This window comes from Eurytemora carolleeae, unplaced genomic scaffold (assembly GCF_000591075.1).
Source record: "Eurytemora carolleeae unplaced genomic scaffold, Eaff_2.0 scaffold68, whole genome shotgun sequence".
Classification (NCBI taxonomy): Eukaryota; Metazoa; Arthropoda; class Copepoda; order Calanoida; family Temoridae; genus Eurytemora; species Eurytemora carolleeae.
This window is the reverse complement of record NW_019396093.1, coordinates 145,140-156,269: the sequence shown is the minus strand read 5'-3', so window position 1 is coordinate 156,269 and position 11,130 is coordinate 145,140. Positions and strand designations below refer to the sequence as shown.

At 30.9% G+C, this 11,130-nt stretch overlaps 1 long non-coding RNA gene across 1 annotated transcript; it reads left to right on the top strand.

The window, feature by feature from the left end:
* Positions 1–8,145: 8,145 nt before the first annotated feature.
* On the top strand, positions 8,146–9,418 carry LOC111694711 (uncharacterized). The gene is made up of 3 exons (XR_002763694.1): positions 8,146–8,234; positions 9,118–9,220; positions 9,381–9,418. It is a non-coding gene; the product is annotated as an uncharacterized LOC111694711 (long non-coding RNA).
* The last annotated feature ends 1,712 nt before the right edge of the window (positions 9,419–11,130 follow it).

Here is an 11,130-nt window from a genome sequence, read left to right as displayed (position 1 = left end):
TGAGTTTTCGAACTTTTAAGATTCCGGGAGTTAGTCATTTGGCATAAAAAACTATGTTAGTATTTCAGACCACATTTGTGACGCTATTACTGTAACCACAATCATTCTCGACAAAAATTTGAAATTAGCACCGAAAACGACAAGTCTTTCATGTCGGTGTCGTTCATTTATATACATACTGTGCTTGTCTGTTTGTTGGTAACCAAATAACGTCAAAACGGCTAAACTGTTTCGGCCCAAATATTGTGTGGGACCTCACATGACCCCAGGAAAGGTTTATGGATGATCAGGATTTAAAATTTTCGATTTTCCATAATCCACGAAAAAAAACAACGATAAAAGCAACGATTAACAGTTAAATTAAAGATGGCAACGACGCGCCCTGGAAACCTAGTCTTTGATAATTTAGATGCAATAATAATCAAATTATATATAATTGTAGGAAAGCTAAAATTTTAAGAGAATTATGCATAAATTCTAAAATTAATCGAAGCTTTATGAAAATGCAGAACATTAGTAAACAATTAGACCGTTAAGATAAACTTATAATATTAATAGTTAGAAAGACTTATGTATAGAATATTATAGACAGGTAAATAAGCAGATATTTTGGAAAAAAACCGGTTTAACAATTTAGATAAATAAATAAATAGGGGGATTCAAATGGAATGTTAAAAAAGTTGATTCCCTTAGACAATCTCTTGTTTACACCCCTTTATTAAGCTTATCATTTAAATCTGTCAACTAAAAAAAAGAGAAGAAAAAAAATAATCATTATTAAATTCAAATGAAGAAGTGAAAAAAAATATTGTATGAAAATGCTAGATACATAAAGCAATATTATTTTAATTGTCATTTTTGAAATCTTCAACTGCAACTCTATTATTGAGGGGGGGGGTGTCACTTTTTTAAACAGTTACAGTTCTTTTTAAGAGGCCTAATTCCAGGTTCTATCTGATAAAGATAATAAATTATTTGACAAATTTAAAAGTTTTATCTGTAACAAAATATAAATTATGCAGAAATGTGACTCAACAAAAATTTGTGCATATTAATCTTTCTAGAATTGGGGATGATTAATTTGATTTTCCGTGTTTCCGTGTATAGTCTGTACAGTACTCTGTACACGTATACAGTTGCTCTTGCAGGGTCGGTACGGTCATTTCAATTGAACCGAAGTTTTCAGTGAGTCAAGAATTATTTTTAATTTATCCCCTATGTATATGAGTAATATCTCTATGTAGTCGACATGAGTAAAAGTCTACTTTATTAACATATATTGTAATAAATCATCTGTTGGGAGTGTCTTTTACCGTCATTTATAATTGTCCCATGCTTGTTAACTCACCCTGACTATTTTACTATTTCATTCTCAATGATATAGGGTGTCCCACTAAAAATGACAATTGAGAGACGACTTAAAGATGGGTATCTTTCATACTATTATAATGCCAAAATGTCCATCAAAAAGATAAACCAAGATTTGTATTATATATACGTACACCTCATAAAAAGATTCAAAATAATGCAACGTTATTTTACACACTTTAAAAGACATCCTTAAAGATGTTTCTGAACTGTCTTGTTTCGTGGGACACCCTGTAGATAGCTATTTCGACGACTATATCAATAAGAAAGGTAGAAAGTAAAAGTGTAACAGTGTACAGTGAACAGGTAGCAAGTGACCGGTGAACAGTCTTAGCTGCTCATTCATGCATACTTGTCAAATACATCAGTGCATGTTCACAGAACTTTATTCATTCATAAGGCATGGGTGCCGAGGAGGGGGAGGGGGGAAGGTTGTGACTTTTCTTTTCGAATCTTTCTGTTGCACAACTTTTTCAATAATTTTGACTATTCAAAAATATGAATATCTAAATTCTGAATGTAAAATAAATCTTTATTTGATAAAATCATTAAAAAAAACTTAACAAGGAGCAAACATTAATCTCATCAGAAGGGGAGGATTCATTTGATGTACTGTCCCGTGTTGTCTCTATCTATGCTGTACAGTGTACAGTGTACAACTTTAATTAAACCGGAGTTTACAGTGAGTCGAATAATTTTCTGTACATAAATAAATAAATTAAAGATGAAATGAGTGTTGAATCTGGACAAATTTTACTTTCAGAAGAAGAAGGTTGGATTTTATTCTTCAAAAATATCAAAAAAATATTTTTTATAATCTTTTGATATTGCAATTTTTGTCCAGGTTCAGCCGCGTTTGGAGTAAAGAGGATTAAAGTGACAGAAAATGTTGAGGTAAAAAAAGTTTTTTAGCCAAACAATCTCACAAGATTTCTTTTTTTGTAGCCTTTTCTTAATGTTCACAATTCATATTGCTAAATCTTAAAGGGACTGTAAAGGAAAAATGAAAAACTAATACGCAACTAATCTGAAAACAACAATATCCCACCGAAGCTTGAGAATCTCCTATTGTAACTTGTTTTATTTTTCGTTTTTAATAAATATAATTGATAATATTATTACATATAGTGCGTAGATTCTCAGGCTTCGGTGGGATATTATCGTTTTCAGACTAGTTGCGTATTTGTTGAATATGATCTGTTTAATACTACAACTTTTATACAAAATTGCATTTATATGAATTTTCGTATAAAGGAATTGAGTCTAATCCACAAACTCAAGTTTTCTAGTCCCTATATCTTAGCAACCTGAGCTTGTAAACTTTTGATATTTCAAACTTAGTTTATTCATTTTAACAGATTTAATTGTTTGAAATAAATAAGGTCTGTGACATTTGGCCAATTTCTTAAACATTTAACAATAGGTACAACTATAGGTCGTATCTATCTATCTACACTGCTCTGGTAAAGCGTAACCATATTGTGACTATGGTTCTACCTATGGTAGAGCGTCTAAGAAATTGGCCAATTGGGTTGCAAATATACAGGGATTAGAAAATCAGAATTTGTGCCAACGACTACAACGACTCTACTTCTTTGACACAGTTTTATATCAATTTCTCGAGACAAGAATATCAGAAAGATGTTTTGTATGTATCGTCCAACGCCTGAGATTCTCAGGTTTCATCATAATGCTCCTTTCATTTTTCCTTTACAGTCACTTTAAAGTATGACTATGAATAAATGATCGAAACAAGACGACTTTCATTTTACCCCTGCTCCTTCGAAAAAGGATGTTAAGAAATGTTCCTTAATTGTAAACTGTAAACTGTGAACTAGACATTACCGATACGACATTATGACCTTGTAGCTCCTCTAGTTTTGATTTCAGAGAGCCAAATTATTTAGTTACATATTAGATGTTTTTGTTCTTCTCAATAGTTCTTTAAAAAATGAGTTATTATTTAGTTAAACGTTTCTAGCAATGTCAAGGCAGCAGGTTATAAACAGTTAATTAAACTTAAATTCAAAATCATTTTCTTTAGGTTGCTATTGGTAGAGGAACTAAAGAAATCCTCCCAAACAAAGACAATGCTATCTTTAAATCCAGGGTAAGATCAATTCATCTCTGTGAAGATCAATTCTAGGATTAGATCAATTCATCTCTGTGAAGATCAATTCTAGGATTAGATCAATTCATCTCTGTGAAGATCAACTCTAGGATTAGATCAATTCATCTCTGTGAAGATCAATTCTAGGATTAGATCAATTTATCTCAGTAAAGATCAATTCTAGGATTAGATCAATTCATCTCTGTAAAGATCAATTCTAGGATTAGATCAATTTATCTCAGTAAAGAACAATTCTAGGATTAGATCAATTCATCTCTGTAAAGAACAATTCTAGGATTAGATCAATTCATCTCTGTAAAGATAAAATAATTTATCTCGGTGGGGATCACTGTTCAGATCTAGATTAAGATCAATTCGTTTCTGTTCAAAATAAAATCCAGGAATCAATTCATCTGTGTAGATCAAATTTATTGTAAGATAAATTTCTAACTTTTAAGAAAAAATCTATAGTATGCTTAATCAAATCAAGAATTTATCTCTGAAGATATGAAATCTAGAATTTATCTCTGTGGATATGAAATCTAGAATTATCTCTGTGGATATGAAATTTAGAATTTATCTCTGTGGATATGGAATCTAAAATTTATCTCTGTGGATATGAAATTTAGAATTTATCTCTGTGGATATGAAATCTAGAATTTATCTCTGTGGATATGAAATTTAGAATTTATCTCTGTGGATATGGAATCTAAAATTTATCTCTGTGGATATGAAATTTAGAATTTATCTCTGTGGATATGAAATCTAGAATTTATCGCTGTGGATATGAAATCTAGAATTTATCGCTGTGGATATGAAATCTAGAGTAAGATCAATTTATCCCTATATAGATTAAAATATTCTTGAACTTCTATGTTCTATGTTTAACAAAGTTAATTGTTAAAAGCTAGGTAGCACAACTGAGAATATAATTTCTGGGTAAGTTCTGAGACTAACTATATTTGGATATGTTAAAAGCTATGTAGCACAGCTGAGAATATATTTCTGGGTAAGTTCTGAGACTAACTATGGCATATTTGGATATGTTAAAAGCTAGGTAGCACAGCTGAGAATATAATTTCTGGGTAAGTTCTGAGACTAACTATAAAAGCTATGTAGCACAGCTGAGAATATATTTCTGGGTAAGTTCTGAGACTAACTATGGCATATTTGGATATGTTAAAAGCTAGGTAGCACAGCTGAGAATATAATTTCTGGGTAAGTTCTGAGACTAACTATGGCATATTTGGATAGTTCTGAGACTAACTATGGCATATTTGGATATGTTTGGTGGATTGGGCATTTTTTGAGCAACGAACATTAAGCAATTGAAAACATCTCTTTGGTGACTTTTTTTCAACTATTTTATTGATTTTAACAAACTTTTATAATTTTTATTTTTATTTTCTATTTTTTTGTAGGTTCTGTCCAAGGATCATGGCATGTTTGTATACAAGGACGGTCAATTTTACATCAGGAATCAAATTGTCATTGAAAAATCAAATTGATTATTGAGATGTTTGAAAACACAGGACAGACTGTTATGCAAAATATTTTGAAACTTTTTCAAAATTTTATTTAAAAACTTAAATATGTATAGGACCGCTCAGAAACTGGTTTAAGGGGTTAAAAACAATAGTTAGTAAACAAGCCCGACAGGTTTGAATAAACTAAATTCCTAGTGGTCCTTTTGCGTTATAGTGAAATATGTACACAAACACTACACTTATCCTTCTCACATTCATCAAGTCTAAAACTTTTAAAATTTGTCTTGTTTTTGCTTTTTTGCAATGGGGGGAGGGGAGCTGGACAGGGGGGATGTTTTATGGAAATGAAAGACAATGGTGTATAAAAAATAAAAGAATGTATTGTATACAGTAAAGGAGGGGACTGGAGTGGATCTGTATTGTTGTATTCTGAAGATATTATCAGGTTACATTTTTTCCATCAGACATTGTAAACAAAACAACAATATATACAGGGTGTGTAAAAAAACGGGATTATCAATGTTTGGATAAACTTAACAAAAATTTAGTTTTGTTTGGATTAAGGCATAAAAAATAAAATGTATAAAAAATTCAAATATATATTTGTATATTAGTGTACTGAAGCTTGCCGCAAGGCATGAAAATTCATGTAATGAGATTCTGAAATCTATTAAAATGTTTTAATTTGAATCTGATTCTTTAAATATATTTGAATATATATATATTTGTTATAGCCTAAGATGTAATGCAAGGAAAGTTATTTCAGAAGTGTACACATCTTTTGTACTGCAGTGTACTGTCTCTGGGCGGTAATGTAAACACAAGACGGATGTCAAAGCCTGACATGGGATCCATCTTTCACATAAACAAATTAATGAAATATGCTGGTCAGAGGAATATGTGAATTATCAAAATTATCAAAATTTAATGCTTTTACCCTCCTCAGATACCGAACGAACACTGATGCATATATTCTTGTTTACAAATTTGCCCAAAGAGAACTGGTTTCAATATGTACGCAGAGTATACACGACCGCAAATAACTTTCCTTGGATTACACCCTTGGTTATAGCTATTAGCTGGCCAAAAGGTTGTACCAATTATTGGCTGATTTTTTTAGGTAACCCATGAGTACCTTGAGGGTAACATAGGGTAAAAATAATTTAAATTTATTTTCAAAAATCGATTTTTTTAGATCCATTTTTTCAAAATTCTATTCTTTCAAAATTCCAGGAGGAACGCCGGGTACTTCAGCTATTATACAATATATACATACATCTTTCCATTAAAATCTTGATTACAAAAATCAAATTAAAAATCGTCTTCTATGTGGAAGTGTTTAAAATGTCACATAGGATTAAACTTCAATTTATCGTTGGCTGAAGTTGCACACGTACTCCTAAGTTATGATTTTTAGAAAATGATCTGAGCTGAAATCTTTAGAAGGGTTAATATCGAGATCAATGCTTGATTTCCTGGTTTTACTAAACCCGAGATTAGGTTAACACACATTCAATATCCAAGAAAGAGTTTTGAATTAAACCAATCAGCGTGTCATGTTAAGATGCGCTCTTTAACTTTTGAAAAACCGGTTTTTATTTTTGCGCAATTCTGGTGTTGATGATGTCATATCAATTGAACTAAAGATCGATTGAACGAATGTAAGTTTTGGATTAATGTTTATTAAGCCTGACGTTCAAAATTACTATGATCCTCAAATGTGATTAATATGTTTTTTAATGATTTCATCTTAACATGATTATATATGTTTAAATGCTCTTAAAGCGCGCTTGTGAACAGCTGACTTTAGCTCACTCGGATATTAGTCCAATCGATATAGCATCGTATCTGTAATTGTTATCAAAATTAAATTTTATACAGTATGGATATCCAAAAAAAAGGATTAATAAGAAACTAAAAAGTGTGTCCAGAGCTGAAAACTTAAGAATGGGATATCCTTAATCCCGATCGGTTAATACCAAGAGCAGAACAAGCATTATTTAATCTCGAGATTAAGAAAAAGATTGGATCAAGCATTAATCCCGATATCCACCATTCAAAAGTTCCCATCTCTGATTCAATTTTCTAATTTTCATATCTTTTCAACCGGATGTTGTAAAGTGTAGACTTATGATATTTTAATCCTTGAGAATTTGATCTACAAAGAATTCAAATTTTTATATGTTTAAGGTTTACACGGAATACCACAAGGTTATATTGATATAGGGATTAGATAAATAAAGTTTGTGGCAAATAATCAGCTTATATAAAAGAGTTAATTGCAAAATTATCAACTATTAACAATTAAAATGTCAAACATAAAGTTAAAAACTAACATTACACATTAACCCTGCTGGGGCACTTGAAAACCTGGAAACGCTGGGAGGGAGGGTGCCTTTTATAATCTGCAAAAAAATAGCGAATTTGCAAAAATTTATTTTTTGCAAAATAGTAAAAATGTTTGAAAAAAATATATCCATAAAATAATAAAGTATTATGGAAGAAGACATTTTAAACTTTTCACCAAAAAAACCTACAAGTGAGTCAAATTGACCATCCCCCCCCCCTGAAATGAGACTTGAGAACATTTCTCTGTTGAATCTTATAACAAAATTACCTCTGAGCGGGTCACTTAATGGATTATCTTTCATTGAATAGCAACCCTCCATGTATAGGAAAGTAAACATGTGCGGTTTATAGCAGGGAAGCTATTGCTCCCTCGCTGCAAATAGAAACTAACTTGAAGTGCTATGAATTGTGACATAGCCAATGCAAGTAGACAGATTGTACAGAACTAAGGCTGCAATTACAATTAAGCAAAACAAAAAACGGAGAGGAGGACATCTATATTCTATACAATGAAAGGGTGATCGTGCACTGTCTTATAATTGCGCACCGACAGCGACTTGTAAAGATTCTTTCAAAAGCAGCGCTAAAATTGGACGGGCAAAGAGAAACAAGGAAAAGAGAAACTGCAAACATGCAGACGAAAAAAGACGAACATTTGAAATTATTAACTATGCCTCGTACCATTTTATTTTATAAATATTTTAAAAAATAAATTATAAAAGAAATTGTTAAAAAAAAAATATTTAAATGAAGTTTCATGAAATGAAATGATGAATATAAAAATACTTTTTGATTTTGTAAATGCCATTTTATTTCTCTGTGTTAAATAAGGTTTCAAAAAAGAAAAACAACATTAATTCCACTGAATAACTTTTACTTTATTTAGGTGAACCAGAAAAAATTCGACCCCCGAACGAAAAGTAAGGAAAATCTTTAAAACCATGCAAATTATGCCTGTATTAATGATCTAGTGGAAGCTTAAATATATGGTTACCCAAAACGACGAGACTTTTGAGAGGCGACTTGTTCAAATTGTATCAAACCTTTTTTCACGAATGAATGATTCAAATGCATTTGTTAATTTTTTCAACCTTGAGATCGTCATTAAAAAAAATTTCAGGTCATTTAAGTGTTTTATTTTGCCGAAAGAAATGTTGTCTTTTGAACCCCCCGCCCCCCCCCAAAAAAAAAAATTAAAACCCCCAATTTCACATTTGATATCCTAGTGCACACTGTACAGTTGTCACTGAAATATAAATTATATATAATCAACTGTAACTTTTCAATATTTTATTTATTAATTAATTAAATGAGTTCCATAAAGATGCATAATGTTAACTAGAAATGTTTTAAGCAATATTTTAGTTAGGATTCTCAAGCATGAAAAATTAATCATGAAATCACTTAGTGAAATTTCCAAAATGTGATGTGCATTTTTGGCGCGTTCATTATTACTGGAGATATGAATGGTTTAACTTTGAGAATTCGAAAACTTTGGTTTTAGTTAATAAATTGAAATCTTAACAAAATTTTTAATGTCTCTGGTAATTTTTAAACCAAAAAAAAGCAGAGCACATTATAGAAAAAGCATGTCTAGATTTATTTTGTGATTATTTTGTCATCTTAAAATCTCTAAAATTTGGTCACCAAATAAATGCCACAAACTATTTAAATGGTCAAAGCTGACTTTCAAGTCTTCAATTATTCGTTAAAATATTCCACTTAATTAATGCTATAAATGTATGTTCTCTTTAGAACAAAAGAACACTCCCTTTAGATATGATTAATAGTTTGTATTTGCAGTGTTAGCAGTGCACTATTAGAACTACAATCTCGAAAGAAAAGGCGTGTTCAATTTAATGAAATAGAAGAAGAATGCGAATTTCAAAACGAAACGGAGGAAAAGGTAAAATGGGAGGATAGAGGCTTAAAGGGACTGTAAGCGTAATTTAAAGTGACCCTCCATGTACAGATGGTAATACCCGATTCACAACAGTACCCTTGTAACCTTCTTCTGATTAGTATTGTGTAAGATTTTGAATAGATACTGATACTAGTTTGTCTAGGCTGATACTGGATTGACGGAGCAGGTTGAAATTCTGGAGAAAAGAATAAAAAGAAAAAACAATGAAATAAAAAACATGTCCGACAATCTTCATCAATTAAGGTTAGAACTAGAAATTACCGGAAAGAGGCTAAAATACTAAATCAGATTTTTTAAGTTTGGTATACGGCGGAACACTATTATCAAGTTCTAATTGATAAATGTTTTGTACAAAAAGCTTGAGTATATACAAGTTCTGTTTGAGAAATGTTATGTACAAGCTATGATTGTCAAATATTATGTAAATAGTTGGTTTATGTACAATTTATGATTGATAAATATTATGTTCAGGAAGAATTAGATAATGTACAAGTTTTGGACCTACAGTGTGAACTACAAGAGGCTAAAAAGTAAAAAAAAACACCAGTAACCTCTTTATCTTTTCAATCTGATGTCCTAGATCTTTGATTTTTCAAAATATAAATTCTGTTATTATAGTAAACAACCAAAGTTGTAAATATCAAAGGTTTACTAAATTACACTATCCAAATGTTTTAAGTTACTTTATTTGTAATTCAACTTTATATTTAAAAAAAAACATATTACAAAACTTATTGATTTAAAGCTACAAATAATCGTGAAATTTCTTTCATTTTAAAAGATTGAATGAGGTCTGTAAAGAGGAAAATTGGTTACTGAAAGAAAAGTTAAGATGTGGCGCAGAAAATTTAACAAAGTAAGTATAAAATATTAAATAAACACCTGATTTTTTTTGTTTTTTAATAGATATGTTTCAAATCTTGTAATGTAATCCAACAAACCTTTTGTTATTTTGTTATATCTTTTTCTCCGTAACTTGCAAGGATAAGATAATCCAGTTTTTCCAATTTATGTGTCCAAGTGAGCACCAATTAAATATTTTAAGAAAACAGTAAAAATTATTTTCATAATAACTATCATCTTTTGTCCTGGGACTTGGAATTTAATGAATTGTAGAGAGGTCGCTGAACTATCTACGGTCGGTTCAGCTAAGTACTCATTAGCTCAAGTCTTGAATCAAGATTATATATCTATGATTTTAAATAACCGGCCCTTATATATGCACTCTGCTGATGCAGACAAATTCGCCAAAAATGTCAGCCAATCAGAGCACAATCAATCAATCAACCAATCAGAGCACATGCAAATATCGAGTTCATTAATCAATTAGCTGAAACAGAGCTCGGCTTTTAGACACTAAGATAGTTTGAAATTTAAGAACTTCAAGTTGAACCATTCAGTTGAATCGTCTCGTGCGTAGTTCAACGACTTTTTACAATTAATTAAATACGGTTTCCTGGGTTCATAATTTATTTGTGTGCAGACGAGATCATGAAATTGAAGAACTTATGAAAACTACAGAATCTTTAAATAAAAAGTTGGATCTCTCACATCGCAGAATTCATGAGCTAGAAGAAGGTTAGAATTTTTTTTATCCAATAAGCGCCAACACGGCTGAACCAATCGGGGCCTACCTTTTGTGAAAACTCGAGTGATCTCAGAAAAGGTTTATGGCCGGTCGAAATAAGAATATTTAGCCCACAAAAAATTTCCGTTACAACTTGTTTTGTAATCATTTAACAACGAAAACTGGCAAATCTGCAAAATTTTTCTTTTTTAATTATGGAAAAAACTGGTTGCAATTGAAGTGACTTTTAAAGGGACAGACCGGCTGTGTAAAGTAGTTGAACTGAGTATGCAGTGTTGTGGATAAATTCTTTAGAATTCGTTTA